Genomic DNA, 7,448 nt, shown 5'->3' with positions numbered 1-7,448 from the left:
TGTCACTTTCGTTTCCCAATGATTACCCTTTTAAGGCTCCAAAGGTTAAATTTGAAAGCACCTGCTTCCATCCAAATGTAGATGTTCATGGTAATATATGCTTGGACATTCTTCAGGTAGTAATTATGTGAAGATTCCTGTCCTTTCTTATTTGATCAACACAAAATACAAAGCTTGGGTATGACAGAACAATTCTTTGTTTCCTCAGCCAACATCTGTGTCTTAACTAGTTTAGATTGTGCGCAGAAGATGTGTGTACAAACACAATATTGAATATATTTCTTGTTAGAACAGCATTAACATTTACTTTCTTGTGAAGGACATTTTTTGAAGCGGGAAGATTGTTCTTATATTCTGGACTGGATAGGGGAGACCCAAAGGTGAAGTAAATGGAGCTTTTCTTTTGGGATTCATCATCAATTAGCCATAAATTGGATAGTTTTAGTGATCTCCTAAGTTCCAATGATAAACTTATTTTGTCCTAATTCAATTATTAGTTGTTATAGAATTGTCATTTTTTAATTATAATTATAGCATGTAAATAATTCATGTAAATCAATAAAAAATCAATTCTTTTATACCTTCTAATTTTCTCCTTTTTTTAATTTGAAAAAGGAACAGGCCACGCTTTTATACGCTTTAAAAGCGTGGCAAAAGGTTTTAGTTGGTGAGCTGTATGTGCTCTATCGACACGCTTTTTAAGCGTAGCCAAAACCAACCTAATCGGATCACTTCAAAAGTGTGGCGATATGTACACTTTTCGGTACGCTTCTCAAGCATAGCTATAGGTTAATACCTATGGCCACGCTTTTTAAGCGTGCCAAAAAAAGCGTGCCGATAGGTCCACAAAAGCGTGACGATAGAGCAACCGGCACGCTGGTGGATGTGACCCTTTCAAAAGCGTGGCAGAAAGCTTATTTTCTTGTAGTGTACAAATTATTACTAACGATTATAAACATAACATTACACTAACAATCCAACTGCAGATAGAATTTCTTCCCATTAAAACACAACCACCCATTTAGGTTATCAATCAGCGGCTAAATACTCCGAATACATGACCGTCAATCGACACTTAAAATTTTGTATGAACTAGTATTCTCGCCTATTGTACAAAGTGCATAATGAAAATAAATACAATAAACGACTATTTGTACAAGAAAAAAATAAAATTGACATTGTACCTTTAAAAGATGGGTTCCAGTTGAAAAAATTGTCACAATCCTAAAATAATAGTATACAAAATTCACAAACTACATTCCTAACCTAACCCAAATTCTAACTCTACCCATCCACAATTCCAATCCTTTACCATCGTCACCCCAACCCACTTGCAACCACCACCACGACACTGCCAATCTCTGATGTTCTGATATAGGTAAGATGGAGCAGCTGCTGGGAGATATAGTGTTGCAAACATTGAGATTAAAGGGGCAGAAAGATGCAACCAAGTTGAGCTATGTATATACGACTTTCAAATGTGTAATTCATTTTGGATAATCGTTTGTGGGCTTATTCCCACTACAAAAAAAAGGTCTATGGCCACGGTAAAAAATCGTGACCATAGCTAGTAAAAAGGGTGACTATAGATCTATGGTCATGGTTTTGGACCTATGGTCACGGTTTTTTTACCGTGGTCTATTCTCTCGTGGCCATAAGTCTATGGTCACGGTTTTTTGAGCTATGTTCACGGTTTGAATTTTCAAAATCTGACACTTTAGGCCACGTTTTTTTACCGTGACCATAGCCTTATCTATGGTCACGGTATGGTCACCCCTCCTTAAAACCGTGACCATAGATAAGGTTATGGTTACGGTTTTCACCGTGGCCATAGCCTCTATGGTCACCCTTCCTTATCTATGGTCACGATTTTCACCGTGGCTATAGACTCTATGGTCACCCCACCTAAAACCGTGACCATAGCCCTATCTATGGTCACGGTTTTTCACCGTGGCCATAGACTCTATGGTCACCCTCCTTAAAACTGTGACCATAGCCTATCTATGGTCACGGTTTTTCACTGTAACCATAGCCTCTATGGTCACCCCTCCTTAAAACCGTAACCATAGCCCTATCTATGGTCACAGTTTTTCACCGTGGCCATAGGTCACCCTCCTTAAAACCGTGACCATAGCCCTATCTATGGTCACGGTTTTTTGCCGTGACTATAGCCTTATCTATAGTCACCCCATTTTAAAACCATGATTATAATTTATTCTTTTTTTTAGATTTATTTTTTTAAAGCATAATTAGATCCCAAAATTATGATAATCACAAAATAAGTCTAAAAAGATGAAATTCAATAAATCTAAATCATAAAATTTACATTATAAACTATATATGTTTTTAATCCAAACAAGACAAATCAAAATATGGTATAATTTATCCATTACATGTAATACCAGGTAGAAGCTATTAAAAAAATTACAAAAGACATCAAAATATTATACTGTGAAAGCAAAAATATTCTCTAATATAGTACATATTCTTCTCATCCTTTGAAAACCAAAAAAAATTCTTCTCTAATTTGTTCGCTCATCTTGTAATGTTTTTCACCTGAAACCCAAAAAAAATTGAACAATTGAATAATTTATTAGAAATTAGTTAGAACATGACAAATTACATTAAAAAAACACAGAAACACATTAGAGTATTGGACACACAAGATCTGGAAAATCTGAAACAGTTGATCGCTTTGTTTGACTTTGAAGCGGACAGCAGATTCAATGCACGTTTGATTTTTGTGAACTAATTAATTAAGACTATATAAGAACGTTTATAGTTGTTAATAAAATATATATCAAGATAGAGATAGTGTTAAATTATACTCAGTTATGCTTACAATAAAAGACCAAGAATTTAATACATGTTCAAGGGAAAACTCGAACACAATTGTTAATGTTGCAGTAACATGTCCATGAGTCCACAGTTTTAACATTTCTCAGATAACTAATCACGTATTAGCTAAGTACAAGTTCAAATTGATCAAAACCTCATGCAATTTCTAAGGTGCAGACTTAACTCCCAACGAATAATTGCTTACTTCCCTATACATCGCTCGGATTATTTTCTTTAACACCTAAAAATATAGAAAACTTGCAAATATAATAAATAATAAAATATATTCAATTTAACCAATTTTCTACTCAGAAGAAAATCGAATATACTTAACCAATACAACACAACCATTGAAGCTAAAGACTTCGATTAATTAAAGGAAAAGGGCTAGAAAAAGAGAACAGAGAATGATACCTTCACTTTCAGCAAGGTCAGCTACTATCTTGAAGAATTCCAAGCCTTTGGTGAAAGTCTTTACTTTTCATGCCCTCTTCGATTTTATTACATTCAAGGTTCCAGGAATGCAAAGCACAAAGTGACACTAATGTGTTTTGACCCCCCAACAAAGTGTTAACAAATTTAAAAAGAAAGAAGAAAAAAAAAACAGAAGGATGCGACGAAATCTATATGAAGAATTAGCCCCCCAGCATTATGCTTTCTCTTGTAATGTTCATCTTATGCCGAAAAGGCATTCTAGAATGTATAAACTAACAACGAAAAAAGTGGGTTAAAATGTTGCTTTTAAGCAATGGAGAAATCCCTCACCTGAACATAACAGGGTCTCACCCTTCTCCTTCATTTTATCTTCATATTCCTAGTTAAGAAAGAAATCGGTTTTAAATCAATACATCATAATAAGTAATAATTTACAGAAACTATTTATAAAAAAGATTAGCATACAACTGTGTGGAGTGACTTCTGAGTGTAAATTTAATTAAGGTCAGAGAAAAATCAACTTGGAAATTGGCCTCAGAGTGCCAGAGCTCAACTATCACAGATATATGTTCTCCATTATTGTTTTTCATAAAAAGGAAATAATTGTGTGCAGTTATATACAAGTGAACATAATTCCTCCATTGAGAATCAAACAATGTTCCCAAGATAACCACTAATTTGGAGGCAATCTGAAAGAATTTATCCTCACAAACTTACTGACCTCTATTTTCTTTAACTTCATGTAAATCTTATCCTGTTAACTAGTTCTAATTATCAGAAGATGATCATGATTCTTGAAGAAATCTCAATTTTCGGCACTAAGCAGATATTGCAAGTCACTACAAATTGGTTTTCACTATTCCACATGCTAAGAGATTCATGCATTCTATAGAAAAACACATGATCAATTAATACTTTCATGATGACAACAATAACAATAATAATAAAACAATAACAACAACAATGAATAAATAAAAGAAAGTGGTGTGAGAAACAAGACTTGACATACTCATCATTTCCAAGTTCTCAATCTGTTTCTTCAGCTGTTCAGGATCTTTCTTAAGAATTTCCACTTCCCTCACCTTCTTCCTTTCCTTCTTATTCTGTTAAGCAAAAACAAAAGAACAAATAATTATAACTAAATTAAAATAAATAAGTAAGCAAGAACTTCGTAATAACAAAAATCTCAGTAGATAAAGCTGGGTTTCATTGAAGCAGCTACTAGGGTTAGAAAGAAATACCCCTATGTCTATCATCATGACTTTCCCTTCGATTTGTACAGCGGCTACTTGCATTATAGTTTTTCAACTAATTAGGGTACATATTGAAAAAAATGAGAAAAGAGTCAAGAATTACCCTTTTCAATTCCTTCTTGCAAAGCTCCTTTTGATAAGAATCTTAAAAATTAATTGGAAAAAAAGTTACCTAAAATCAGAGGAGCAGAGACCACCCAGCAATGAAGCAGGGAAGCAACAGCAACGACGCAAAAGAAGGGAAGCAACAACAAGCCTGGTGAGGAGGCAAAGAAGCCGCGACGACCCACAGCAAGGAGCGGAGCAACGACGACCCACGACCAGGAGCAAAGAAGCAGCCACGGCGTACACAGTGAAGAGAGAGTGAGTTGAGATACGCAGTGAATAGAGTGGGAGTTTCTGCCTTCGGCGATGGTGGGGGCTGGGAGGAAGGAAAGTGAGCTCGGAAGAAGAAGAAGAAGAAGAAGAAGAAGAAGGAGGAGGAAACGGGCTAGGGTTATCTTTTTTTTTTCTAAGTTACGAGGGAATGAGAATTTTGGGAGGGAGGAGGATTTTGGGAAGAATGGGGAAACGATCACGTTTCGGGGAGGGATAATAAAAAAATGAAAAAATAGAGATTTTGAGAGAGGAAAAACGACGTCGTTTTGGGGATGAAATTAAAAAAAAAATATAAAAAAATTGTGATTATACATAGACCACTTTAGGCCACTTCCAATAACCGTGACCATAGACTCTTTTAGGTCATTCCCTAAAATCGTGACTATAGATACCTTTAGATCACTCCCAAAACCGTGACCATAGATCTCTTTAGGTCACCCCCAAAACCGTGACCATAAATCCTTTTAGGTCACCCTTTTTTAAAAAATCGTGACCATAGATGATACGTGGTTAGGAGGGTATTTTCGTCATCTTAGAGCTAAGGGACGGAATGGTAACCTTGTTATATTCAAGGATCTGAATACTGGAAGAATTGTACCATGCCAGTCTTGGATATCAAGAAGACCAAGAGTCCGTCTCAAAAACAGTGGTGCTGAAAGGGCGACAACTCATAAAGCCCATTGGGCTAAGTCAGGACAGCAAGAAGCCTAATAATACTTTTCAAATTCAATGGGAGGCATAATTTATTATTAATTTTCGAATTTTTAGGCATTTATGTTAGTTTGTTTTGTTGTTAGAGTTTGTTAGAAGATTTGAATTACTTCTGATTTGCTTAGTAGTATTTTTAGGGATTTTAAATTTAAATCAAATCTGATCTAATCTAATAAGATCAAATCTGATTTAAATTAGTTATCATATATTTAGGATTTTAAAATTTAAATCAAATCTGATCTAATCCAGTAAGATCAAATCTGATTTAAATTAGTTATCTTATCTTTTAGTTAGTTTTATAGGTGCCTATTTAAACACCTTTGGTGAGACAATTTACATAACTTTTGATGAATAAAATTTCCTTAGTGCTTTATGCACGTTTTTTATTGTGTGATTAAGTGAGGTGAGTGATTTGCTTCGCTTGTTGCATGGAGAAAATTGAGTGATTCAATTTTCATCCCTCTGATCTAGGTTGTCAAGGACAGGTTCTTTGAAGGCCTAGTAGGGAGCCCCTTCCGGTGACCTAGGTTGCTAAGAACAAGTTTCTTAGAGGTCTAGTAGGAAAAACCCCATTTATCTATCTTGTTGTTGTTTTTCCTTATCATCTGGTATCAGTTACAGGTCGTAGGTAAATTCTTATTTATCTACACGTTCCCTGGGTCTTGTTTAGTCTCTTTGTTTTTTTTCTTTAATATTTGTAAATTCACGTTAGAGTAAAAAAAAACGTTAGAGTAAAAAAAAGGAAAAAAATTCCTTTTTAATTTTATTTTTGCATTTATCCTATCTTTAAGTCAGTGTCTGAAAAAAATATAAAAAAAATAATAAAAAAATGATTGAGTATTACGATAGTGATGATGAAGGAAGCTCATATGCGAAAAAGAGTTCTCAGTTTTAAATCCCTGCATTCAAAGGGAGGAATGATCCTGAAGCGTATTTCAGATGGGAAAGGAAGGTAGAATCGATTTTTGCAAATTGCGTCCTTTCAGAGGAAAAGAAGGTTCAACTGGTACAAGCCAATTTTTCCAATGCTATCCGTATATGGTGGACTGAATTAGGAAGATCTAGAAGACGGTACGGAAAGAGCCCAATTTACAGCTAGGAGAAAATGAAGAAAATCATGAGGAGGCAGTTTGTGCTATCATCATACCACATGAGGAATCAAGTTGTGCCATCATCATATCACAATGAATTTTTTGGAAGATTTTGTAAGTTGCAACAAGGTTCACAATCAGTAATGGAATACCACAGAATTTTTATATTTAATGGGCAAAGCTAATATTAAAAGGAGTCATGAGGTTCTTATGGAACGGTTTTTGTTTGGATTACATGAAGAACTTGCAGATACAGTCCAACGTTACCGTTACGCAACCATGGAGGATTTGGTCAAATTGGCCATTGGCTGGGAGCAGGTGTAACAAATGAGAGATCGCCAAAACAAGAGAATTTCTTCTACAATTATCTTTCATTCTTCTTCAAAGTTAGAGATGGAAGAATCTGTTGAGTATGCTGTAGATGGTTGTATTCTTGGAAGATTCAAACATGAAGAATTTCTCAACTGAGTCCTTGGGATATGAGCAATTTGAAAACTATGAGAGAAAAGAAATTGAAAAAGACAGTGAGTGTTTGAGTGAAAAGAATCCATGTTTGTTTGAAAGCGAGAGTTTTGAGAGAAAAGATGAGAATAGTGAAAGAGAGGAGTCAATGAGTGACAAAGAAACTGAAAGTAATAAACACACTTGTGAGGGAGATCTAGAAAGTTCTAGCTTAGACAAGAGTGCATTCGTATCATTGAATTCCACGAAATCCTTAGTTTCTCATACATCTAACCAAGAT

General features: G+C 35.0%; 2 long non-coding RNA genes across 3 annotated transcripts; both read right to left on the bottom strand.

Annotated features, from left to right (window-relative positions):
• Nucleotides 1-2,303: 2,303 nt before the first annotated feature.
• LOC127742545 (uncharacterized) lies at nucleotides 2,304-3,345 on the bottom strand. The gene is made up of 2 exons (XR_008003891.1): nucleotides 3,253-3,345; nucleotides 2,304-2,556 (listed from the first exon to the last, which is right to left on the bottom strand). It is a non-coding gene; the product is annotated as an uncharacterized LOC127742545 (long non-coding RNA).
• Nucleotides 3,346-3,481: 136 nt separating this feature from the next.
• Nucleotides 3,482-4,725, bottom strand: LOC107469897 (uncharacterized). Of its 2 annotated transcripts, none has more exons than XR_001588265.3 (3): nucleotides 4,699-4,725; nucleotides 4,283-4,376; nucleotides 3,482-3,652 (listed from the first exon to the last, which is right to left on the bottom strand). It is a non-coding gene; the product is annotated as an uncharacterized LOC107469897 (long non-coding RNA). The 2 variants fall into 2 exon arrangements; XR_001588266.3 differs by lacking the exon at nucleotides 4,699-4,725 and adding an exon at nucleotides 4,515-4,535.
• Nucleotides 4,726-7,448: the final 2,723 nt, after the last annotated feature.

This window comes from Arachis duranensis, chromosome 10 (genome assembly GCF_000817695.3).
Source record: "Arachis duranensis cultivar V14167 chromosome 10, aradu.V14167.gnm2.J7QH, whole genome shotgun sequence".
NCBI lineage: Eukaryota > Viridiplantae > Streptophyta > Magnoliopsida > Fabales > Fabaceae > Arachis > Arachis duranensis.
Note: the sequence above shows the minus strand (reverse complement) of the source record. Positions and strands in the feature narration are given on the sequence as shown.